The following is a 25711-nucleotide window of genomic DNA, read 5'->3' as shown; positions in this document are numbered from 1 at the left end:
GACGGGAGAGGTGCCGGGGCATGCTCTCCATGCCCTGCACGGGAAAAGTGCCTCCTCACGCAATGGGCGTGGCATCACGTGTGTTTTCTCGACTTGCGGAGGGTGGGTTCTCGAGTTGTGGCGGGGCCCTGGCCAGTCTCCCCTGTTAGCCCAGTGGGGTGGTGTTGCCTCCTTTGGAGCGGCGAGGGCAGGGAGCCGCCTCGGTATTCCCCAGGAGGCGCTGCGGTGCACCGGGTCTCCGTCAAGCATTGAGCTAGGGCCCTCGGGGTGCCCCTCGAGGTGGGATGGGCATCTCGGGGCATCTCTGGAGTGGCATCAAGGGAGCCGAGGGGACTCAGCCTTTCTCTCGGGTCACAGGACGGGGAAACCGGGCTTCATCTCGAATGCAGGGTCGAAGGTCGTGCTTTTCCTGGAGTCGCAGCGGGAGGCGGGGGTTGCCTCTCTGGATCCGATGCCAGGCGCCTCAGGGAGCCTCTCTTGTTGCCTCTGGGAAGTGCCGGCCGGCCTCCTTTACCATTGCCAGGGGCAGCTGGGCTTCCCGTCGATTCGCTGCGATGCAATGGGGCCCCATGTGCCATTGCGGTCTTCCTTGGGGATCTTTGGACTTGGGGCCGGAACTGCTGTCTTGGGGCCTCCTCTGGAGCATCAGGAGAAGGGACAGGCCTCCTCTTCAGGTGCGAAGGAAAGTAGGAATTCCAGTCGAGTGGAGGCAAAGCCGGCGGCCCCCCTCTCGAGAAGAGGTGGCGTAGGAGAGGCGGGGTCGCTGTCGAGCCGCGCCGGGAGACTCGGGGTTGCACTCGCGTGGGGACACGAGGATCTCGGGGAACCTTTGGGGCTGCCTAGACGGAGTCCAGCCTGCTTTGCAGGGCCAGAGAGCACTCAGGATGGCTCTCGAGTCGTTGCAGATACAAAGTGCCCCTTCTCGCAGGGAGGGGGGCCCACGGGACGCTCTCGCGCTGTGGCGGGAAGCCCTGCCTTCTTGGCGGGTTGGTACGGGTATCTCGGGGGAAACCTGGTGCCACCCGCACGGAGTCAAGCCCCGTTCTGAGCCGGGAGAGGTGCCGGGGCATGCTCTCCATGCCCTGCACGGGAAAAGTGCCTCCTCACGCAATGGGCGTGGCATCACGTGGGTTTTCTCGACTTGCGGTGGTGGGTTCTTGAGTTGTGGCGGGGCCCTGGCTCGTCTCCCCTGTTAGCCCACTGGGGTGGTGTTGCCTCCTTTGGAGCGGCGAGGGGAGGGAGCTGCCTCGGGATTCCCCAGGAGGCGCTGCAGCGCACAGGGTCCGCGGCACGGCACGCATAGGGCTAGGACCCTCGGGGTGCCCCTCGAGGTCGGATGGGCTTCTCGGGGCATCTCTGGGGTGGCATCAAGGGAGCCGCGGGGACTCAGCCTTTCTCTCGGGTCACAGTAAGGGGAAATCGGGCTTCATCTCGAATGCAGGGTCGAAGGTCGTGCTTTTCCTGGAGTCGCAGCGGGAGGCGGGGGTTGCCTCTCTGGATCCCATGCCAGGCTCCTCAGGGAGCTTCTCTTGTTGCCTCTGGGAAGTGCCGACCTCCTTTGCCATTGCCAGGGGCAGCTGGGCTTCCCGTCGATTCGCTGCGATGCAATGGGGCCCCATGTGCCATTGCGGTTTTCCTTGGGGACCTTCGTTCTTGGGGCCAGAACTGGTGTCTTGGGGCCTCCTCTGGAGCGTCAGGAGAAGTGACAGGCCTCCTTTTGAGGTGCGAAGGAAAGTAGGGATTCCAGTCGAGTGGAGGCAAAGCCGGCGGCCCCCCTCTCGAGAAGAGGTGGCGTAGGCGAGGCGGGGTCGCTGTCGAGCCGCGCCTGGAGACTCGGGGCTCCGCTCTCGTGGGGACACGGGGATCTCGGGGAACCTCTGGGGGCGCCGAGAGGGAGTCCAGCCTCCTTTGAGGGCCAGAGAGCACTCAAGATGGCTCTCGAGTCGCTGCAGATACAAAGGGCCCCTTCTCGCACGGAGGGGGGCCCACAGGACGCTCTCGCGCTGTGGCGGGAAGCCCTGCCTTCTTGACCGGTTGGCACGGCTATCTCGGGGGACACCTGGTGTCGGCCGCACGGAGTGAAGCCCCGTTCTGAGCCGGGAGAGGTACCGGGGCATGCTCTCCACGCCCTGCAAGGGAAAAGCGCCTCCTCACGCAGTGGGCGTGGCATCACGTGGGGTTTCTCGACTTGCGGCGGTGGGTTCTCGAGTTGCGGCGGGGACCCTGGCCCGTCGCCCCTATTAGCCCAGCGGGGTCGTGGTGCCTCCTATGGAGCGGCGAGGGGAGGGAGCCGCCTTGGGTTTCCCCAGGAGGCGCTGCAGCGCACCGGGTCCGTGGCAAGCATTGAGCTAGGACCTTCGGGGTGCCCCTCGAGGTGGGATGGGCATCTCGGGGCATCTCTGGAGTGGCATCAAGGGAGCCGCGGGGACTCAGCCTTTCTCTCGGGTCACAGTAAGGGGAAACCGGGCTTCATCTCGAATGCAGGGTCGAAGGTCGTGCTTTTCCTGGAGTCGCAGCGGGAGGCGGGGGTTGCCTCTCTGGATCCCATGCCAGGCTCCTCAGGGAGCTTCTCCTGTTGCCTCTGGGAAGTGCCGGCCTCCCTTGCCATTGCCAGGGGCAGCTGGGCTTCCCGTCGATTCGCTGCAATGGAATGTGGCCCCATGTGCCATTGCGGGCTTCCTTGGGGACCTTTGGCCTTGGGGCCGGATCTGGTGTCTTGGGGCCTCCTCTGGAGCGTCAGGAGAAGTGACAGGCCTCCTCTTGAGGTGCGAAGGAAAGTAGGGATTCCCGTCGAGTGGAGGCAAAGCCGGCGGCCCCCCTCTCGAGAAGAGGTGGCGTAGGGGAGGTGGGATCGCTGTCTAACTGTGCCTGGAGACGCGGGGTTCCACTCGCGTGGGGACACGGGGATCTCGGGGCACCTCTGGGGCCGCCTAGACGGAGTCCAGCCTGCTTTGCAGGGCCAGAGAGCACTCAGGATGGCTCTCGAGTCGCTGCAGATACAAAGGGCCCCTTCTCGCAGGGAGGGGGGCCCACGGGACGCTCTCGCGCTGTGGCGGGAAGCCCTGCCTTCTTAGCGGGTTGGCACGGGTATCTCGGGGGACACCTGGTGTCACCCGCACGGAGTCAAGCCCCGTTCTGAGCCGGGAGAGGTGCCGGGGCATGCTCTCCATGCCCTGCACGGGAAAAGTGCCTCCTCACGCAATGGGCGTGGCATCACGTGGGTTTTCCCGACTTGCGGTGGTGGGTTCTCGAGTTGTGGCGGGGCCCTGGCCAGTCTCCCCTGTTAGCCCAGTGGGGTGGTGTTGCCTCCTTTGGAGCGGCGAGGGCAGGGAGCCGCCTCGGTATTCCCCAGGAGGCGCTGCGGTGCACCGGGTCTCCGTCAAGCATTGAGCTAGGGCCCTCTGGGTGCCCCTCGAGGTGGGATGGGCATCTCGGGGCATCTCTGGAGTGGCATCAAGGGAGCCGAGGGGACTCAGCCTTTCTCTCGGGTCACAGGACGGGGAAACCGGGCTTCATCTCGAATGCAGGGTCGAAGGTCGTGCTTTTCCTGGAGTCGCAGCGGGAGGCGGGGGTTGCCTCTCTGGATCCGATGCCAGGCGCCTCAGGGAGCCTCTCTTGTTGCCTCTGGGAAGTGCCGGCCGGCCTCCTTTACCATTGCCAGGGGCAGCTGGGCTTCCCGTCGATTCGCTGCGATGCAATGGGGCCCCATGTGCCATTGCGGTCTTCCTTGGGGATCTTTGGACTTGGGGCCGGAACTGCTGTCTTGGGGCCTCCTCTGGAGCATCAGGAGAAGGGACAGGCCTCCTCTTCAGGTGCGAAGGAAAGTAGGAATTCCAGTCGAGTGGAGGCAAAGCCGGCGGCCCCCCTCTCGAGAAGAGGTGGCGTAGGAGAGGCGGGGTCGCTGTCGAGCCGCGCCGGGAGACTCGGGGTTGCACTCGCGTGGGGACACGAGGATCTCGGGGAACCTTTGGGGCTGCCTAGACGGAGTCCAGCCTGCTTTGCAGGGCCAGAGAGCACTCAGGATGGCTCTCGAGTCGTTGCAGATACAAAGTGCCCCTTCTCGCAGGGAGGGGGGCCCACGGGACGCTCTCGCGCTGTGGCGGGAAGCCCTGCCTTCTTGGCGGGTTGGTACGGGTATCTCGGGGGAAACCTGGTGCCACCCGCACGGAGTCAAGCCCCGTTCTGAGCCGGGAGAGGTGCCGGGGCATGCTCTCCATGCCCTGCACGGGAAAAGTGCCTCCTCACGCAATGGGCGTGGCATCACGTGGGTTTTCTCGACTTGCGGTGGTGGGTTCTTGAGTTGTGGCGGGGCCCTGGCTCGTCTCCCCTGTTAGCCCACTGGGGTGGTGTTGCCTCCTTTGGAGCGGCGAGGGGAGGGAGCTGCCTCGGGATTCCCCAGGAGGCGCTGCAGCGCACAGGGTCCGCGGCACGGCACGCATAGGGCTAGGACCCTCGGGGTGCCCCTCGAGGTCGGATGGGCTTCTCGGGGCATCTCTGGGGTGGCATCAAGGGAGCCGCGGGGACTCAGCCTTTCTCTCGGGTCACAGTAAGGGGAAATCGGGCTTCATCTCGAATGCAGGGTCGAAGGTCGTGCTTTTCCTGGAGTCGCAGCGGGAGGCGGGGGTTGCCTCTCTGGATCCCATGCCAGGCTCCTCAGGGAGCTTCTCTTGTTGCCTCTGGGAAGTGCCGACCTCCTTTGCCATTGCCAGGGGCAGCTGGGCTTCCCGTCGATTCGCTGCGATGCAATGGGGCCCCATGTGCCATTGCGGTTTTCCTTGGGGAACTTCGTTCTTGGGGCCAGAACTGGTGTCTTGGGGCCTCCTCTGGAGCGTCAGGAGAAGTGACAGGCCTCCTTTTGAGGTGCGAAGGAAAGTAGGGATTCCAGTCGAGTGGAGGCAAAGCCGGCGGCCCCCCTCTCGAGAAGAGGTGGCGTAGGCGAGGCGGGGTCGCTGTCGAGCCGCGCCTGGAGACTCGGGGCTCCGCTCTCGTGGGGACACGGGGATCTCGGGGAACCTCTGGGGGCGCCTAGAGGGAGTCCAGCCTCCTTTGAGGGCCAGAGAGCACTCAAGATGGCTCTCGAGTCGCTGCAGATACAAAGGGCCCCTTCTCGCACGGAGGGGGGCCCACAGGACGCTCTCGCGCTGTGGCGGGAAGCCCTGCCTTCTTGACCGGTTGGCACGGCTATCTCGGGGGACACCTGGTGTCGGCCGCACGGAGTGAAGCCCCGTTCTGAGCCGGGAGAGGTACCGGGGCATGCTCTCCACGCCCTGCAAGGGAAAAGCGCCTCCTCACGCAGTGGGCGTGGCATCACGTGGGGTTTCTCGACTTGCGGCGGTGGGTTCTCGACTTGCGGCGGGGACCCTGGCCCGTCGCCCCTATTAGCCCAGCGGGGTCGTGGTGCCTCCTATGGAGCGGCGAGGGGAGGGAGCCGCCTTGGGTTTCCCCAGGAGGCGCTGCAGCGCACCGGGTCCGAGGCAAGCATTGAGCTAGGACCCTCGGGGTGCCCCTCGAGGTGGGATGGGCATCTCGGGGCATCTCTGGAGTGGCATCAAGGGAGCCGCGGGGACTCAGCCTTTCTCTCGGGTCACAGTAAGGGGAAACCGGGCTTCATCTCGAATGCAGGGTCGAAGGTCGTGCTTTTCCTGGAGTTGCAGCGGGAGGCAGGGGTTGCCTCTCTGGATCCCATGCCAGGCTCCTCAGGGAGCTTCTCCTGTTGCCTCTGGGAAGTGCCGGCCTCCCTTGCCATTGCCAGGGGCAGCTGGGCTTCCCGTCGATTCGCTGCAATGGAATGTGGCCCCATGTGCCATTGCGGGCTTCCTTGGGGACCTTTGGCCTTGGGGCCGGATCTGGTGTCTTGGGGCCTCCTCTGGAGCGTCAGGAGAAGTGACAGGCGTCCTCTTGAGGTGCGAAGGAAAGTAGGGATTCCCGTCGAGTGGAGGCAAAGCCGGCGGCCCCCCTCTCGAGAAGAGGTGGCGTAGGGGAGGTGGGATCGCTGTCTAACTGTGCCTGGAGACGCGGGGTTCCACTCGCGTGGGGACACGGGGATCTCGGGGCACCTCTGGGGCCACCTAGACGGAGTCCAGCCTGCTTTGCAGGGCCAGAGAGCACTCAGGATGGCTCTCGAGTCGCTGCAGATACAAAGGGCCCCTTCTCGCAGGGAGGGGGGCCCACGGGACGCTCTCGCGCTGTGGCGGGAAGCCCTGCCTCCTTAGCGGGTTGGCACGGGTATCTCGGGGGACACCTGGTGTCACCCGCACGGAGTCAAGCCCCGTTCTGAGACGGGAGAGGTGCCGGGGCATGCTCTCCATGCCCTGCACGGGAAAAGTGCCTCCTCACGCAATGGGCGTGGCATCACGTGTGTTTTCTCGACTTGCGGAGGGTGGGTTCTCGAGTTGTGGCGGGGCCCTGGCCAGTCTCCCCTGTTAGCCCAGTGGGGTGGAGTTGCCTCCTTTGGAGCGGCGAGGGCAGGGAGCCGCCTCGGTATTCCCCAGGAGGCGCTGCGGTGCACCGGGTCTCCGTCAAGCATTGAGCTAGGGCCCTCTGGGTGCCCCTCGAGGTGGGATGGGCATCTCGGGGCATCTCTGGAGTGGCATCAAGGGAGCCGAGGGGACTCAGCCTTTCTCTCGGGTCACAGGACGGGGAAACCGGGCTTCATCTCGAATGCAGGGTCGAAGGTCGTGCTTTTCCTGGAGTCGCAGCGGGAGGCGGGGGTTGCCTCTCTGGATCCGATGCCAGGCGCCTCAGGGAGCCTCTCTTGTTGCCTCTGGGAAGTGCCGGCCGGCCTCCTTTACCATTGCCAGGGGCAGCTGGGCTTCCCGTCGATTCGCTGCGATGCAATGGGGCCCCATGTGCCATTGCGGTCTTCCTTGGGGATCTTTGGACTTGGGGCCGGAACTGCTGTCTTGGGGCCTCCTCTGGATCATCAGGAGAAGGGACAGGCCTCCTCTTCAGGTGCGAAGGAAAGTAGGAATTCCAGTCGAGTGGAGGCAAAGCCGGCGGCCCCCCTCTCGAGAAGAGGTGGCGTAGGAGAGGCGGGGTCGCTGTCGAGCCGCGCCGGGAGACTCGGGGTTGCACTCGCGTGGGGACACGAGGATCTCGGGGAACCTTTGGGGCTGCCTAGACGGAGTCCAGCCTGCTTTGCAGGGCCAGAGAGCACTCAGGATGGCTCTCGAGTCGTTGCAGATACAAAGTGCCCCTTCTCGCAGGGAGGGGGGCCCACGGGACGCTCTCGCGCTGTGGCGGGAAGCCCTGCCTTCTTGGCGGGTTGGTACGGGTATCTCGGGGGAAACCTGGTGCCACCCGCACGGAGTCAAGCCCCGTTCTGAGCCGGGAGAGGTGCCGGGGCATGCTCTCCATGCCCTGCACGGGAAAAGTGCCTCCTCACGCAATGGGCGTGGCATCACGTGGGTTTTCTCGACTTGCGGTGGTGGGTTCTTGAGTTGTGGCGGGGCCCTGGCTCGTCTCCCCTGTTAGCCCACTGGGGTGGTGTTGCCTCCTTTGGAGCGGCGAGGGGAGGGAGCTGCCTCGGGATTCCCCAGGAGGCGCTGCAGCGCACAGGGTCCGCGGCACGGCACGCATAGGGCTAGGACCCTCGGGGTGCCCCTCGAGGTCGGATGGGCTTCTCGGGGCATCTCTGGGGTGGCATCAAGGGAGCCGCGGGGACTCAGCCTTTCTCTCGGGTCACAGTAAGGGGAAATCGGGCTTCATCTCGAATGCAGGGTCGAAGGTCGTGCTTTTCCTGGAGTCGCAGCGGGAGGCGGGGGTTGCCTCTCTGGATCCCATGCCAGGCTCCTCAGGGAGCTTCTCTTGTTGCCTCTGGGAAGTGCCGACCTCCTTTGCCATTGCCAGGGGCAGCTGGGCTTCCCGTCGATTCGCTGCGATGCAATGGGGCCCCATGTGCCATTGCGGTTTTCCTTGGGGACCTTCGTTCTTGGGGCCAGAACTGGTGTCTTGGGGCCTCCTCTGGAGCGTCAGGAGAAGTGACAGGCCTCCTTTTGAGGTGCGAAGGAAAGTAGGGATTCCAGTCGAGTGGAGGCAAAGCCGGCGGCCCCCCTCTCGAGAAGAGGTGGCGTAGGCGAGGCGGGGTCGCTGTCGAGCCGCGCCTGGAGACTCGGGGCTCCGCTCTCGTGGGGACACGGGGATCTCGGGGAACCTCTGGGGGCGCCGAGAGGGAGTCCAGCCTCCTTTGAGGGCCAGAGAGCACTCAAGATGGCTCTCGAGTCGCTGCAGATACAAAGGGCCCCTTCTCGCACGGAGGGGGGCCCACAGGACGCTCTCGCGCTGTGGCGGGAAGCCCTGCCTTCTTGACCGGTTGGCACGGCTATCTCGGGGGACACCTGATGTCGGCCGCACGGAGTGAAGCCCCGTTCTGAGCCGGGAGAGGTACCGGGGCATGCTCTCCACGCCCTGCAAGGGAAAAGCGCCTCCTCACGCAGTGGGCGTGGCATCACGTGGGGTTTCTCGACTTGCGGCGGTGGGTTCTCGAGTTGCGGCGGGGACCCTGGCCCGTCGCCCCTATTAGCCCAGCGGGGTCGTGGTGCCTCCTATGGAGCGGCGAGGGGAGGGAGCCGCCTTGGGTTTCCCCAGGAGGCGCTGCAGCGCACCGGGTCCGTGGCAAGCATTGAGCTAGGACGTTCGGGGTGCCCCTCGAGGTGGGATGGGCATCTCGGGGCATCTCTGGAGTGGCATCAAGGGAGCCGCGGGGACTCAGCCTTTCTCTCGGGTCACAGTAAGGGGAAACCGGGCTTCATCTCGAATGCAGGGTCGAAGGTCGTGCTTTTCCTGGAGTCGCAGCGGGAGGCGGGGGTTGCCTCTCTGGATCCCATGCCAGGCTCCTCAGGGAGCTTCTCCTGTTGCCTCTGGGAAGTGCCGGCCTCCCTTGCCATTGCCAGGGGCAGCTGGGCTTCCCGTCGATTCGCTGCAATGGAATGTGGCCCCATGTGCCATTGCGGGCTTCCTTGGGGACCTTTGGCCTTGGGGCCGGATCTGGTGTCTTGGGGCCTCCTCTGGAGCGTCAGGAGAAGTGACAGGCCTCCTCTTGAGGTGCGAAGGAAAGTAGGGATTCCCGTCGAGTGGAGGCAAAGCCGGCGGCCCCCCTCTCGAGAAGAGGTGGCGTAGGGGAGGTGGGATCGCTGTCTAACTGTGCCTGGAGACGCGGGGTTCCACTCGCGTGGGGACACGGGGATCTCGGGGCACCTCTGGGGCCGCCTAGACGGAGTCCAGCCTGCTTTGCAGGGCCAGAGAGCACTCAGGATGGCTCTCGAGTCGCTGCAGATACAAAGGGCCCCTTCTCGCAGGGAGGGGGGCCCACGGGACGCTCTCGCGCTGTGGCGGGAAGCCCTGCCTTCTTAGCGGGTTGGCACGGGTATCTCGGGGGACACCTGGTGTCACCCGCACGGAGTCAAGCCCCGTTCTGAGCCGGGAGAGGTGCCGGGGCATGCTCTCCATGCCCTGCACGGGAAAAGTGCCTCCTCACGCAATGGGCGTGGCATCACGTGGGTTTTCCCGACTTGCGGTGGTGGGTTCTCGAGTTGTGGCGGGGCCCTGGCCAGTCTCCCCTGTTAGCCCAGTGGGGTGGTGTTGCCTCCTTTGGAGCGGCGAGGGCAGGGAGCCGCCTCGGTATTCCCCAGGAGGCGCTGCGGTGCACCGGGTCTCCGTCAAGCATTGAGCTAGGGCCCTCTGGGTGCCCCTCGAGGTGGGATGGGCATCTCGGGGCATCTCTGGAGTGGCATCAAGGGAGCCGAGGGGACTCAGCCTTTCTCTCGGGTCACAGGACGGGGAAACCGGGCTTCATCTCGAATGCAGGGTCGAAGGTCGTGCTTTTCCTGGAGTCGCAGCGGGAGGCGGGGGTTGCCTCTCTGGATCCGATGCCAGGCGCCTCAGGGAGCCTCTCTTGTTGCCTCTGGGAAGTGCCGGCCGGCCTCCTTTACCATTGCCAGGGGCAGCTGGGCTTCCCGTCGATTCGCTGCGATGCAATGGGGCCCCATGTGCCATTGCGGTCTTCCTTGGGGATCTTTGGACTTGGGGCCGGAACTGCTGTCTTGGGGCCTCCTCTGGAGCATCAGGAGAAGGGACAGGCCTCCTCTTCAGGTGCGAAGGAAAGTAGGAATTCCAGTCGAGTGGAGGCAAAGCCGGCGGCCCCCCTCTCGAGAAGAGGTGGCGTAGGAGAGGCGGGGTCGCTGTCGAGCCGCGCCGGGAGACTCGGGGTTGCACTCGCGTGGGGACACGAGGATCTCGGGGAACCTTTGGGGCTGCCTAGACGGAGTCCAGCCTGCTTTGCAGGGCCAGAGAGCACTCAGGATGGCTCTCGAGTCGTTGCAGATACAAAGTGCCCCTTCTCGCAGGGAGGGGGGCCCACGGGACGCTCTCGCGCTGTGGCGGGAAGCCCTGCCTTCTTGGCGGGTTGGTACGGGTATCTCGGGGGAAACCTGGTGCCACCCGCACGGAGTCAAGCCCCGTTCTGAGCCGGGAGAGGTGCCGGGGCATGCTCTCCATGCCCTGCACGGGAAAAGTGCCTCCTCACGCAATGGGCGTGGCATCACGTGGGTTTTCTCGACTTGCGGTGGTGGGTTCTTGAGTTGTGGCGGGGCCCTGGCTCGTCTCCCCTGTTAGCCCACTGGGGTGGTGTTGCCTCCTTTGGAGCGGCGAGGGGAGGGAGCTGCCTCGGGATTCCCCAGGAGGCGCTGCAGCGCACAGGGTCCGCGGCACGGCACGCATAGGGCTAGGACCCTCGGGGTGCCCCTCGAGGTCGGATGGGCTTCTCGGGGCATCTCTGGGGTGGCATCAAGGGAGCCGCGGGGACTCAGCCTTTCTCTCGGGTCACAGTAAGGGGAAATCGGGCTTCATCTCGAATGCAGGGTCGAATGTCGTGCTTTTCCTGGAGTCGCAGCGGGAGGCGGGGGTTGCCTCTCTGGATCCCATGCCAGGCTCCTCAGGGAGCTTCTCTTGTTGCCTCTGGGAAGTGCCGACCTCCTTTGCCATTGCCAGGGGCAGCTGGGCTTCCCGTCGATTCGCTGCGATGCAATGGGGCCCCATGTGCCATTGCGGTTTTCCTTGGGGACCTTCGTTCTTGGGGCCAGAACTGGTGTCTTGGGGCCTCCTCTGGAGCGTCAGGAGAAGTGACAGGCCTCCTTTTGAGGTGCGAAGGAAAGTAGGGATTCCAGTCGAGTGGAGGCAAAGCCGGCGGCCCCCCTCTCGAGAAGAGGTGGCGTAGGCGAGGCGGGGTCGCTGTCGAGCCGCGCCTGGAGACTCGGGGCTCCGCTCTCGTGGGGACACGGGGATCTCGGGGAACCTCTGGGGGCGCCTAGAGGGAGTCCAGCCTCCTTTGAGGGCCAGAGAGCACTCAAGATGGCTCTCGAGTCGCTGCAGATACAAAGGGCCCCTTCTCGCACGGAGGGGGGCCCACAGGACGCTCTCGCGCTGTGGCGGGAAGCCCTGCCTTCTTGACCGGTTGGCACGGCTATCTCGGGGGACACCTGGTGTCGGCCGCACGGAGTGAAGCCCCGTTCTGAGCCGGGAGAGGTACCGGGGCATGCTCTCCACGCCCTGCAAGGGAAAAGCGCCTCCTCACGCAGTGGGCGTGGCATCACGTGGGGTTTCTCGACTTGCGGCGGTGGGTTCTCGACTTGCGGCGGGGACCCTGGCCCGTCGCCCCTATTAGCCCAGCGGGGTCGTGGTGCCTCCTATGGAGCGGCGAGGGGAGGGAGCCGCCTTGGGTTTCCCCAGGAGGCGCTGCAGCGCACCGGGTCCGAGGCAAGCATTGAGCTAGGACCCTCGGGGTGCCCCTCGAGGTGGGATGGGCATCTCGGGGCATCTCTGGAGTGGCATCAAGGGAGCCGCGGGGACTCAGCCTTTCTCTCGGGTCACAGTAAGGGGAAACCGGGCTTCATCTCGAATGCAGGGTCGAAGGTCGTGCTTTTCCTGGAGTTGCAGCGGGAGGCAGGGGTTGCCTCTCTGGATCCCATGCCAGGCTCCTCAGGGAGCTTCTCCTGTTGCCTCTGGGAAGTGCCGGCCTCCCTTGCCATTGCCAGGGGCAGCTGGGCTTCCCGTCGATTCGCTGCAATGGAATGTGGCCCCATGTGCCATTGCGGGCTTCCTTGGGGACCTTTGGCCTTGGGGCCGGATCTGGTGTCTTGGGGCCTCCTCTGGAGCGTCAGGAGAAGTGACAGGCGTCCTCTTGAGGTGCGAAGGAAAGTAGGGATTCCCGTCGAGTGGAGGCAAAGCCGGCGGCCCCCCTCTCGAGAAGAGGTGGCGTAGGGGAGGTGGGATCGCTGTCTAACTGTGCCTGGAGACGCGGGGTTCCACTCGCGTGGGGACACGGGGATCTCGGGGCACCTCTGGGGCCACCTAGACGGAGTCCAGCCTGCTTTGCAGGGCCAGAGAGCACTCAGGATGGCTCTCGAGTCGCTGCAGATACAAAGGGCCCCTTCTCGCAGGGAGGGGGGCCCACGGGACGCTCTCGCGCTGTGGCGGGAAGCCCTGCCTCCTTAGCGGGTTGGCACGGGTATCTCGGGGGACACCTGGTGTCACCCGCACGGAGTCAAGCCCCGTTCTGAGACGGGAGAGGTGCCGGGGCATGCTCTCCATGCCCTGCACGGGAAAAGTGCCTCCTCACGCAATGGGCGTGGCATCACGTGTGTTTTCTCGACTTGCGGAGGGTGGGTTCTCGAGTTGTGGCGGGGCCCTGGCCAGTCTCCCCTGTTAGCCCAGTGGGGTGGAGTTGCCTCCTTTGGAGCGGCGAGGGCAGGGAGCCGCCTCGGTATTCCCCAGGAGGCGCTGCGGTGCACCGGGTCTCCGTCAAGCATTGAGCTAGGGCCCTCTGGGTGCCCCTCGAGGTGGGATGGGCATCTCGGGGCATCTCTGGAGTGGCATCAAGGGAGCCGAGGGGACTCAGCCTTTCTCTCGGGTCACAGGACGGGGAAACCGGGCTTCATCTCGAATGCAGGGTCGAAGGTCGTGCTTTTCCTGGAGTCGCAGCGGGAGGCGGGGGTTGCCTCTCTGGATCCGATGCCAGGCGCCTCAGGGAGCCTCTCTTGTTGCCTCTGGGAAGTGCCGGCCGGCCTCCTTTACCATTGCCAGGGGCAGCTGGGCTTCCCGTCGATTCGCTGCGATGCAATGGGGCCCCATGTGCCATTGCGGTCTTCCTTGGGGATCTTTGGACTTGGGGCCGGAACTGCTGTCTTGGGGCCTCCTCTGGATCATCAGGAGAAGGGACAGGCCTCCTCTTCAGGTGCGAAGGAAAGTAGGAATTCCAGTCGAGTGGAGGCAAAGCCGGCGGCCCCCCTCTCGAGAAGAGGTGGCGTAGGAGAGGCGGGGTCGCTGTCGAGCCGCGCCGGGAGACTCGGGGTTGCACTCGCGTGGGGACACGAGGATCTCGGGGAACCTTTGGGGCTGCCTAGACGGAGTCCAGCCTGCTTTGCAGGGCCAGAGAGCACTCAGGATGGCTCTCGAGTCGTTGCAGATACAAAGTGCCCCTTCTCGCAGGGAGGGGGGCCCACGGGACGCTCTCGCGCTGTGGCGGGAAGCCCTGCCTTCTTGGCGGGTTGGTACGGGTATCTCGGGGGAAACCTGGTGCCACCCGCACGGAGTCAAGCCCCGTTCTGAGCCGGGAGAGGTGCCGGGGCATGCTCTCCATGCCCTGCACGGGAAAAGTGCCTCCTCACGCAATGGGCGTGGCATCACGTGGGTTTTCTCGACTTGCGGTGGTGGGTTCTTGAGTTGTGGCGGGGCCCTGGCTCGTCTCCCCTGTTAGCCCACTGGGGTGGTGTTGCCTCCTTTGGAGCGGCGAGGGGAGGGAGCTGCCTCGGGATTCCCCAGGAGGCGCTGCAGCGCACAGGGTCCGCGGCACGGCACGCATAGGGCTAGGACCCTCGGGGTGCCCCTCGAGGTCGGATGGGCTTCTCGGGGCATCTCTGGGGTGGCATCAAGGGAGCCGCGGGGACTCAGCCTTTCTCTCGGGTCACAGTAAGGGGAAATCGGGCTTCATCTCGAATGCAGGGTCGAAGGTCGTGCTTTTCCTGGAGTCGCAGCGGGAGGCGGGGGTTGCCTCTCTGGATCCCATGCCAGGCTCCTCAGGGAGCTTCTCTTGTTGCCTCTGGGAAGTGCCGACCTCCTTTGCCATTGCCAGGGGCAGCTGGGCTTCCCGTCGATTCGCTGCGATGCAATGGGGCCCCATGTGCCATTGCGGTTTTCCTTGGGGACCTTCGTTCTTGGGGCCAGAACTGGTGTCTTGGGGCCTCCTCTGGAGCGTCAGGAGAAGTGACAGGCCTCCTTTTGAGGTGCGAAGGAAAGTAGGGATTCCAGTCGAGTGGAGGCAAAGCCGGCGGCCCCCCTCTCGAGAAGAGGTGGCGTAGGCGAGGCGGGGTCGCTGTCGAGCCGCGCCTGGAGACTCGGGGCTCCGCTCTCGTGGGGACACGGGGATCTCGGGGAACCTCTGGGGGCGCCGAGAGGGAGTCCAGCCTCCTTTGAGGGCCAGAGAGCACTCAAGATGGCTCTCGAGTCGCTGCAGATACAAAGGGCCCCTTCTCGCACGGAGGGGGGCCCACAGGACGCTCTCGCGCTGTGGCGGGAAGCCCTGCCTTCTTGACCGGTTGGCACGGCTATCTCGGGGGACACCTGGTGTCGGCCGCACGGAGTGAAGCCCCGTTCTGAGCCGGGAGAGGTACCGGGGCATGCTCTCCACGCCCTGCAAGGGAAAAGCGCCTCCTCACGCAGTGGGCGTGGCATCACGTGGGGTTTCTCGACTTGCGGCGGTGGGTTCTCGAGTTGCGGCGGGGACCCTGGCCCGTCGCCCCTATTAGCCCAGCGGGGTCGTGGTGCCTCCTATGGAGCGGCGAGGGGAGGGAGCCGCCTTGGGTTTCCCCAGGAGGCGCTGCAGCGCACCGGGTCCGTGGCAAGCATTGAGCTAGGACCTTCGGGGTGCCCCTCGAGGTGGGATGGGCATCTCGGGGCATCTCTGGAGTGGCATCAAGGGAGCCGCGGGGACTCAGCCTTTCTCTCGGGTCACAGTAAGGGGAAACCGGGCTTCATCTCGAATGCAGGGTCGAAGGTCGTGCTTTTCCTGGAGTCGCAGCGGGAGGCGGGGGTTGCCTCTCTGGATCCCATGCCAGGCTCCTCAGGGAGCTTCTCCTGTTGCCTCTGGGAAGTGCCGGCCTCCCTTGCCATTGCCAGGGGCAGCTGGGCTTCCCGTCGATTCGCTGCAATGGAATGTGGCCCCATGTGCCATTGCGGGCTTCCTTGGGGACCTTTGGCCTTGGGGCCGGATCTGGTGTCTTGGGGCCTCCTCTGGAGCGTCAGGAGAAGTGACAGGCCTCCTCTTGAGGTGCGAAGGAAAGTAGGGATTCCCGTCGAGTGGAGGCAAAGCCGGCGGCCCCCCTCTCGAGAAGAGGTGGCGTAGGGGAGGTGGGATCGCTGTCTAACTGTGCCTGGAGACGCGGGGTTCCACTCGCGTGGGGACACGGGGATCTCGGGGCACCTCTGGGGCCGCCTAGACGGAGTCCAGCCTGCTTTGCAGGGCCAGAGAGCACTCAGGATGGCTCTCGAGTCGCTGCAGATACAAAGGGCCCCTTCTCGCAGGGAGGGGGGCCCACGGGACGCTCTCGCGCTGTGGCGGGAAGCCCTGCCTTCTTAGCGGGTTGGCACGGGTATCTCGGGGGACACCTGGTGTCACCCGCACGGAGTCAAGCCCCGTTCTGAGCCGGGAGAGGTGCCGGGGCATGCTCTCCATGCCCTGCACGGGAAAAGTGCCTCCTCACGCAATGGGCGTGGCATCACGTGGGTTTTCCCGACTTGCGGTGGTGGGTTCTCGAGTTGTGGCGGGGCCCTGGCCAGTCTCCCCTGTTAGCCCAGTGGGGTGGTGTTGCCTCCTTTGGAGCGGCGAGGGCAGGGAGCCGCCTCGGTATTCCCCAGGAGGCGCTGCGGTGCACCGGGTCTCCGTCAAGCATTGAGCTAGGGCCCTCTGGGTGCCCCTCGAGGTGGGATGGGCATCTCGGGGCATCTCTGGAGTGGCATCAAGGGAGCCGAGGGGACTCAGCCTTTCTCTCGGGTCACAGGACGGGGAAACCGGGCTTCATCTCGAATGCAGGGTCGAAGGTCGTGCTTTTCCTGGAGTCGCAGCGGGAGGCGGGGGTTGCCTCTCTGGATCCGATGCCAGGCGCCTCAGGGAGCCTCTCTTGTTGCCTCTGGGAAGTGCCGGCCGGCCTCCTTTACCATTGCCAGGGGCAGCTGGGCTTCCCGTCGATTCGCTGCGATGCAATGGGGCCCCATGTGCCATTGCGGTCTTCCTTGGGGATCTTTGGACTTGGGGCCGGAACTGCTGTCTTGGGGCCTCCTCTGGAGCATCAGGAGAAGGGACAGGCCTCCTCTTCAGGTGCGAAGGAAAGTAGGAATTCCAGTCGAGTGGAGGCAAAGCCGGCGGCCCCCCTCTCGAGAAGAGGTGGCGTAGGAGAGGCGGGGTCGCTGTCGAGCCGCGCCGGGAGACTCGGGGTTGCACTCGCGTGGGGACACGAGGATCTCGGGGAACCTTTGGGGCTGCCTAGACGGAGTCCAGCCTGCTTTGCAGGGCCAGAGAGCACTCAGGATGGCTCTCGAGTCGTTGCAGATACAAAGTGCCCCTTCTCGCAGGGAGGGGGGCCCACGGGACGCTCTCGCGCTGTGGCGGGAAGCCCTGCCTTCTTGGCGGGTTGGTACGGGTATCTCGGGGGAAACCTGGTGCCACCCGCACGGAGTCAAGCCCCGTTCTGAGCCGGGAGAGGTGCCGGGGCATGCTCTCCATGCCCTGCACGGGAAAAGTGCCTCCTCACGCAATGGGCGTGGCATCACGTGGGTTTTCTCGACTTGCGGTGGTGGGTTCTTGAGTTGTGGCGGGGCCCTGGCTCGTCTCCCCTGTTAGCCCACTGGGGTGGTGTTGCCTCCTTTGGAGCGGCGAGGGGAGGGAGCTGCCTCGGGATTCCCCAGGAGGCGCTGCAGCGCACAGGGTCCGCGGCACGGCACGCATAGGGCTAGGACCCTCGGGGTGCCCCTCGAGGTCGGATGGGCTTCTCGGGGCATCTCTGGGGTGGCATCAAGGGAGCCGCGGGGACTCAGCCTTTCTCTCGGGTCACAGTAAGGGGAAATCGGGCTTCATCTCGAATGCAGGGTCGAATGTCGTGCTTTTCCTGGAGTCGCAGCGGGAGGCGGGGGTTGCCTCTCTGGATCCCATGCCAGGCTCCTCAGGGAGCTTCTCTTGTTGCCTCTGGGAAGTGCCGACCTCCTTTGCCATTGCCAGGGGCAGCTGGGCTTCCCGTCGATTCGCTGCGATGCAATGGGGCCCCATGTGCCATTGCGGTTTTCCTTGGGGACCTTCGTTCTTGGGGCCAGAACTGGTGTCTTGGGGCCTCCTCTGGAGCGTCAGGAGAAGTGACAGGCCTCCTTTTGAGGTGCGAAGGAAAGTAGGGATTCCAGTCGAGTGGAGGCAAAGCCGGCGGCCCCCCTCTCGAGAAGAGGTGGCGTAGGCGAGGCGGGGTCGCTGTCGAGCCGCGCCTGGAGACTCGGGGCTCCGCTCTCGTGGGGACACGGGGATCTCGGGGAACCTCTGGGGGCGCCTAGAGGGAGTCCAGCCTCCTTTGAGGGCCAGAGAGCACTCAAGATGGCTCTCGAGTCGCTGCAGATACAAAGGGCCCCTTCTCGCACGGAGGGGGGCCCACAGGACGCTCTCGCGCTGTGGCGGGAAGCCCTGCCTTCTTGACCGGTTGGCACGGCTATCTCGGGGGACACCTGGTGTCGGCCGCACGGAGTGAAGCCCCGTTCTGAGCCGGGAGAGGTACCGGGGCATGCTCTCCACGCCCTGCAAGGGAAAAGCGCCTCCTCACGCAGTGGGCGTGGCATCACGTGGGGTTTCTCGACTTGCGGCGGTGGGTTCTCGACTTGCGGCGGGGACCCTGGCCCGTCGCCCCTATTAGCCCAGCGGGGTCGTGGTGCCTCCTATGGAGCGGCGAGGGGAGGGAGCCGCCTTGGGTTTCCCCAGGAGGCGCTGCAGCGCACCGGGTCCGAGGCAAGCATTGAGCTAGGACCCTCGGGGTGCCCCTCGAGGTGGGATGGGCATCTCGGGGCATCTCTGGAGTGGCATCAAGGGAGCCGCGGGGACTCAGCCTTTCTCTCGGGTCACAGTAAGGGGAAACCGGGCTTCATCTCGAATGCAGGGTCGAAGGTCGTGCTTTTCCTGGAGTTGCAGCGGGAGGCAGGGGTTGCCTCTCTGGATCCCATGCCAGGCTCCTCAGGGAGCTTCTCCTGTTGCCTCTGGGAAGTGCCGGCCTCCCTTGCCATTGCCAGGGGCAGCTGGGCTTCCCGTCGATTCGCTGCAATGGAATGTGGCCCCATGTGCCATTGCGGGCTTCCTTGGGGACCTTTGGCCTTGGGGCCGGATCTGGTGTCTTGGGGCCTCCTCTGGAGCGTCAGGAGAAGTGACAGGCGTCCTCTTGAGGTGCGAAGGAAAGTAGGGATTCCCGTCGAGTGGAGGCAAAGCCGGCGGCCCCCCTCTCGAGAAGAGGTGGCGTAGGGGAGGTGGGATCGCTGTCTAACTGTGCCTGGAGACGCGGGGTTCCACTCGCGTGGGGACACGGGGATCTCGGGGCACCTCTGGGGCCACCTAGACGGAGTCCAGCCTGCTTTGCAGGGCCAGAGAGCACTCAGGATGGCTCTCGAGTCGCTGCAGATACAAAGGGCCCCTTCTCGCAGGGAGGGGGGCCCACGGGACGCTCTCGCGCTGTGGCGGGAAGCCCTGCCTCCTTAGCGGGTTGGCACGGGTATCTCGGGGGACACCTGGTGTCACCCGCACGGAGTCAAGCCCCGTTCTGAGACGGGAGAGGTGCCGGGGCATGCTCTCCATGCCCTGCACGGGAAAAGTGCCTCCTCACGCAATGGGCGTGGCATCACGTGTGTTTTCTCGACTTGCGGAGGGTGGGTTCTCGAGTTGTGGCGGGGCCCTGGCCAGTCTCCCCTGTTAGCCCAGTGGGGTGGAGTTGCCTCCTTTGGAGCGGCGAGGGCAGGGAGCCGCCTCGGTATTCCCCAGGAGGCGCTGCGGTGCACCGGGTCTCCGTCAAGCATTGAGCTAGGGCCCTCTGGGTGCCCCTCGAGGTGGGATGGGCATCTCGGGGCATCTCTGGAGTGGCATCAAGGGAGCCGAGGGGACTCAGCCTTTCTCTCGGGTCACAGGACGGGGAAACCGGGCTTCATCTCGAATGCAGGGTCGAAGGTCGTGCTTTTCCTGGAGTCGCAGCGGGAGGCGGGGGTTGCCTCTCTGGATCCGATGCCAGGCGCCTCAGGGAGCCTCTCTTGTTGCCTCTGGGAAGTGCCGGCCGGCCTCCTTTACCATTGCCAGGGGCAGCTGGGCTTCCCGTCGATTCGCTGCGATGCAATGGGGCCCCATGTGCCATTGCGGTCTTCCTTGGGGATCTTTGGACTTGGGGCCGGAACTGCTGTCTTGGGGCCTCCTCTGGATCATCAGGAGAAGGGACAGGCCTCCTCTTCAGGTGCGAAGGAAAGTAGGAATTCCAGTCGAGTGGAGGCAAAGCCGGCGGCCCCCCTCTCGAGAAGAGGTGGCGTAGGAGAGGCGGGGTCGCTGTCGAGCCGCGCCGGGAGACTCGGGGTTGCACTCGCGTGGGGACACGAGGATCTCGGGGAACCTTTGGGGCTGCCTAGACGGAGTCCAGCCTGCTTTGCAGGGCCAGAGAGCACTCAGGATGGCTCTCGAGTCGTTGCAGATACAAAGTGCCCCTTCTCGCAGGGAGGGGGGCCCACGGGACGCTCTCGCGCTGTGGCGGGAAGCCCTGCCTTCTTGGCGGGTTGGTACGGGTATCTCGGGGGAAACCTGGTGCCACCCGCACGGAGTCAAGCCCCGTTCTGAGCCGGGAGAGGTGCCGGGGCATGCTCTCCATGCCCTGCACGGGAAAAGTGCCTCCTCACGCAATGGGCGTGGCATCACGTGGGTTTTCTCGACTTGCGGTGGTGGGTTCTTGAGTTGTGGCGGGGCCCTGGCTCGTCTCCCCTGTTAGCCCACTGGGGTGGTGTTGCCTCCTTTGGAGCGGCGAGGGGAGGGAGCTGCCTCGGGATTCCCCAGGAGGCGCTGCAGCGCACAGGGTCCGCGGCACGGCACGCATAGGGCTAGGACCCTCGGGGTGCCCCTCGAGGTCGGATGGGCTTCTCGGGGCATCTCTGGGGTGGCATCAAGGGAGCCGCGGGGACTCAGCCTTTCTCTCGGGTCACAGTAAGGGGAAATCGGGCTTCATCTCGAATGCAGGGTCGAAGGTCGTGCTTTTCCTGGAGTCGCAGCGGGAGGCGGGGGTTGCCTCTCTGGATCCCATGCCAGGCTCCTCAGGGAGCTTCTCTTGTTGCCTCTGGGAAGTGCCGACCTCCTTTGCCATTGCCAGGGGCAGCTGGGCTTCCCGTCGATTCGCTGCGATGCAATGGGGCCCCATGTGCCATTGCGGTTTTCCTTGGGGACCTTCGTTCTTGGGGCCAGAACTGGTGTCTTGGGGCCTCCTCTGGAGCGTCAGGAGAAGTGACAGGCCTCCTTTTGAGGTGCGAAGGAAAGTAGGGATTCCAGTCGAGTGGAGGCAAAGCCGGCGGCCCCCCTCTCGAGAAGAGGTGGCGTAGGCGAGGCGGGGTCGCTGTCGAGCCGCGCCTGGAGACTCGGGGCTCCGCTCTCGTGGGGACACGGGGATCTCGGGGAACCTCTGGGGGCGCCGAGAGGGAGTCCAGCCTCCTTTGAGGGCCAGAGAGCACTCAAGATGGCTCTCGAGTCGCTGCAGATACAAAGGGCCCCTTCTCGCACGGAGGGGGGCCCACAGGACGCTCTCGCGCTGTGGCGGGAAGCCCTGCCTTCTTGACCGGTTGGCTCGGCTATCTCGGGGGACACCTGGTGTCGGCCGCACGGAGTGAAGCCCCGTTCTGAGCCGGGAGAGGTACCGGGGCATGCTCTCCACGCCCTGCAAGGGAAAAGCGCCTCCTCACGCAGTGGGCGTGGCATCACGTGGGGTTTCTCGACTTGCGGCGGTGGGTTCTCGAGTTGCGGCGGGGACCCTGGCCCGTCGCCCCTATTAGCCCAGCGGGGTCGTGGTGCCTCCTATGGAGCGGCGAGGGGAGGGAGCCGCCTTGGGTTTCCCCAGGAGGCGCTGCAGCGCACCGGGTCCGCGGCAAGCATTGAGCTAGGACCCTCGGGGTGCCCCTCGAGGTGGGATGGGCATCTCGGGGCATCTCTGGAGTGGCATCAAGGGAGCCGCGGGGACTCAGCCTTTCTCTCGGGTCACAGTAAGGGGAAACCGGGCTTCATCTCGAATGCAGGGTCGAAGGTCGTGCTTTTCCTGGAGTCGCAGCGGGAGGCGGGGGTTGCCTCTCTGGATCCCATGCCAGGCTCCTCAGGGAGCTTCTCCTGTTGCCTCTGGGAAGTGCCGGCCTCCCTTGCCATTGCCAGGGGCAGCTGGGCTTCCCGTCGATTCGCTGCAATGGAATGTGGCCCCATGTGCCATTGCGGGCTTCCTTGGGGACCTTTGGCCTTGGGGCCGGATCTGGTGTCTTGGGGCCTCCTCTGGAGCGTCAGGAGAAGTGACAGGCCTCCTCTTGAGGTGCGAAGGAAAGTAGGGATTCCCGTCGAGTGGAGGCAAAGCCGGCGGCCCCCCTCTCGAGAAGAGGTGGCGTAGGGGAGGTGGGATCGCTGTCTAACTGTGCCTGGAGACGCGGGGTTCCACTCGCGTGGGGACACGGGGATCTCGGGGCACCTCTGGGGCCGCCTAGACGGAGTCCAGCCTGCTCTGCAGGGCCAGAGAGCACTCAGGATGGCTCTCGAGTCGCTGCAGATACAAAGGGCCCCTTCTCGCAGGGAGGGGGGCCCACGGGACGCTCTCGCGCTGTGGCGGGAAGCCCTGCCTCCTTAGCGGGTTGGCACGGGTATCTCGGGGGACACCTGGTGTCACCCGCACGGAGTCAAGCCCCGTTCTGAGCCGGGAGAGGTGCCGGGGCATGCTCTCCATGCCCTGCACGGGAAAAGTGCCTCCTCACGCAATGGGCGTGGCATCACGTGGGTTTTCCCGACTTGCGGTGGTGGGTTCTCGAGTTGTGGCGGGGCCCTGGCCAGTCTCCCCTGTTAGCCCAGTGGGGTGGTGTTGCCTCCTTTGGAGCGGCGAGGGCAGGGAGCCGCCTCGGTATTCCCCAGGAGGCGCTGCGGTGCACCGGGTCTCCGTCAAGCATTGAGCTAGGGCCCTCTGGGTGCCCCTCGAGGTGGGATGGGCATCTCGGGGCATCTCTGGAGTGGCATCAAGGGAGCCGAGGGGACTCAGCCTTTCTCTCGGGTCACAGGACGGGGAAACCGGGCTTCATCTCGAATGCAGGGTCGAAGGTCGTGCTTTTCCTGGAGTCGCAGCGGGAGGCGGGGGTTGCCTCTCTGGATCCGATGCCAGGCGCCTCAGGGAGCCTCTCTTGTTGCCTCTGGGAAGTGCCGGCCGGCCTCCTTTACCATTGCCAGGGGCAGCTGGGCTTCCCGTCGATTCGCTGCGATGCAATGGGGCCCCATGTGCCATTGCGGTCTTCCTTGGGGATCTTTGGACTTGGGGCCGGAACTGCTGTCTTGGGGCCTCCTCTGGAGCATCAGGAGAAGGGACAGGCCTCCTCTTCAGGTGCGAAGGAAAGTAGGAATTCCAGTCGAGTGGAGGCAAAGCCGGCGGCCCCCCTCTCGAGAAGAGGTGGCGTAGGAGAGGCGGGGTCGCTGTCGAGCCGCGCCGGGAGACTCGGGGTTGCACTCGCGTGGGGACACGAGGATCTCGGGGAACCTTTGGGGCTGCCTAGACGGAGTCCAGCCTGCTTTGCAGGGCCAGAGAGCACTCAGGATGGCTCTCGAGTCGTTGCAGATACAAAGTGCCCCTTCTCGCAGGGAGGGGGGCCCACGGGACGCTCTCGCGCTGTGGCGGGAAGCCCTGCCTTCTTGGCGGGTTGGTACGGGTATCTCGGGGGAAACCTGGTGCCACCCGCACGGAGTCAAGCCCCGTTCTGAGCCGGGAGAGGTGCCGGGGCATGCTCTCCATGCCCTGCACGGGAAAAGTGCCTCCTCACGCAATGGGCGTGGCATCACGTGGGTTTTCTCGACTTGCGGTGGTGGGTTCTTGAGTTGTGGCGGGGCCCTGGCTCGTCTCCCCTGTTAGCCCACTGGGGTGGTGTTGCCTCCTTTGGAGCGGCGAGGGGAGGGAGCTGCCTCGGGATTCCCCAGGAGGCGCTGCAGCGCACAGGGTCCGCGGCACGGCACGCATAGGGCTAGGACCCTCGGGGTGCCCCTCGAGGTCGGATGGGCTTCTCGGGGCATCTCTGGGGTGGCATCAAGGGAGCCGCGGGGACTCAGCCTTTCTCTCGGGTCACAGTAAGGGGAAATCGGGCTTCATCTCGAATGCAGGGTCGAAGGTCGTGCTTTTCCTGGAGTCGCAGCGGGAGGCGGGGGTTGCCTCTCTGGATCCCATGCCAGGCTCCTCAGGGAGCTTCTCTTGTTGCCTCTGGGAAGTGCCGACCTCCTTTGCCATTGCCAGGGGCAGCTGGGCTTCCCGTCGATTCGCTGCGATGCAATGGGGCCCCATGTGCCATTGCGGTTTTCCTTGGGGACCTTCGTTCTTGGGGCCAGAACTGGTGTCTTGGGGCCTCCTCTGGAGCGTCAGGAGAAGTGACAGGCCTCCTTTTGAGGTGCGAAGGAAAGTAGGGATTCCAGTCGAGTGGAGGCAAAGCCGGCGGCCCCCCTCTCGAGAAGAGGTGGCGTAGGCGAGGCGGGGTCGCTGTCGAGCCGCGCCTGGAGACTCGGGGCTCCGCTCTCGTGGGGACACGGGGATCTCGGGGAACCTCTGGGGGCGCCTAGAGGGAGTCCAGCCTCCTTTGAGGGCCAGAGAGCACTCAAGATGGCTCTCGAGTCGCTGCAGATACAAAGGGCCCCTTCTCGCACGGAGGGGGGCCCACAGGACGCTCTCGCGCTGTGGCGGGAAGCCCTGCCTTCTTGACCGGTTGGCTCGGCTATCTCGGGGGACACCTGGTGTCGGCCGCACGGAGTGAAGCCCCGTTCTGAGCCGGGAGAGGTACCGGGGCATGCTCTCCACGCCCTGCAAGGGAAAAGCGCCTCCTCACGCAGTGGGCGTGGCATCACGTGGGGTTTCTCGACTTGCGGCGGTGGGTTCTCGAGTTGCGGCGGGGACCCTGGCCCGTCGCCCCTATTAGCCCAGCGGGGTCGTGGTGCCTCCTATGGAGCGGCGAGGGGAGGGAGCCGCCTTGGGTTTCCCCAGGAGGCGCTGCAGCGCACCGGGTCCGCGGCAAGCATTGAGCTAGGACCCTCGGGGTGCCCCTCGAGGTGGGATGGGCATCTCGGGGCATCTCTGGAGTGGCATCAAGGGAGCCGCGGGGACTCAGCCTTTCTCTCGGGTCACAGTAAGGGGAAACCGGGCTTCATCTCGAATGCAGGGTCGAAGGTCGTGCTTTTCCTGGAGTCGCAGCGGGAGGCGGGGGTTGCCTCTCTGGATCCCATGCCAGGCTCCTCAGGGAGCTTCTCCTGTTGCCTCTGGGAAGTGCCGGCCTCCCTTGCCATTGCCAGGGGCAGCTGGGCTTCCCGTCGATTCGCTGCAATGGAATGTGGCCCCATGTGCCATTGCGGGCTTCCTTGGGGACCTTTGGCCTTGGGGCCGGATCTGGTGTCTTGGGGCCTCCTCTGGAGCGTCAGGAGAAGTGACAGGCCTCCTCTTGAGGTGCGAAGGAAAGTAGGGATTCCCGTCGAGTGGAGGCAAAGCCGGCGGCCCCCCTCTCGAGAAGAGGTGGCGTAGGGGAGGTGGGATCGCTGTCTAACTGTGCCTGGAGACGCGGGGTTCCACTCGCGTGGGGACACGGGGATCTCGGGGCACCTCTGGGGCCGCCTAGACGGAGTCCAGCCTGCTCTGCAGGGCCAGAGAGCACTCAGGATGGCTCTCGAGTCACTGCAGATACAAAGGGCCCCTTCTCGCAGGGAGGGGGGCCCACGGGACGCTCTCGCGCTGTGGCGGGAAGCCCTGCCTCCTTAGCGGGTTGGCACGGGTATCTCGGGGGACACCTGGTGTCACCCGCACGGAGTCAAGCCCCGTTCTGAGACGGGAGAGGTGCCGGGGCATGCTCTCCATGCCCTGCACGGGAAAAGTGCCTCCTCACGCAATGGGCGTGGCATCACGTGTGTTTTCTCGACTTGCGGAGGGTGGGTTCTCGAGTTGTGGCGGGGCCCTGGCCAGTCTCCCCTGTTAGCCCAGTGGGGTGGAGTTGCCTCCTTTGGAGCGGCGAGGGCAGGGAGCCGCCTCGGTATTCCCCAGGAGGCGCTGCGGTGCACCGGGTCTCCGTCAAGCATTGAGCTAGGGCCCTCTGGGTGCCCCTCGAGGTGGGATGGGCATCTCGGGGCATCTCTGGAGTGGCATCAAGGGAGCCGAGGGGACTCAGCCTTTCTCTCGGGTCACAGGACGGGGAAACCGGGCTTCATCTCGAATGCAGGGTCGAAGGTCGTGCTTTTCCTGGAGTCGCAGCGGGAGGCGGGGGTTGCCTCTCTGGATCCGATGCCAGGCGCCTCAGGGAGCCTCTCTTGTTGCCTCTGGGAAGTGCCGGCCGGCCTCCTTTACCATTGCCAGGGGCAGCTGGGCTTCCCGTCGATTCGCTGCGATGCAATGGGGCCCCATGTGCCATTGCGGTCTTCCTTGGGGATCTTTGG

This window comes from Giraffa tippelskirchi, chromosome 14, assembly GCF_054371585.1.
Source record: "Giraffa tippelskirchi isolate mGirTip1 chromosome 14, T2T-mGirTip1v1.2.pri, whole genome shotgun sequence".
Lineage (NCBI taxonomy): Eukaryota > Metazoa > Chordata > Mammalia > Artiodactyla > Giraffidae > Giraffa > Giraffa tippelskirchi.
The sequence above is the reverse complement of the archived record's forward strand: the minus strand, read 5'-3'. Positions refer to the sequence as shown.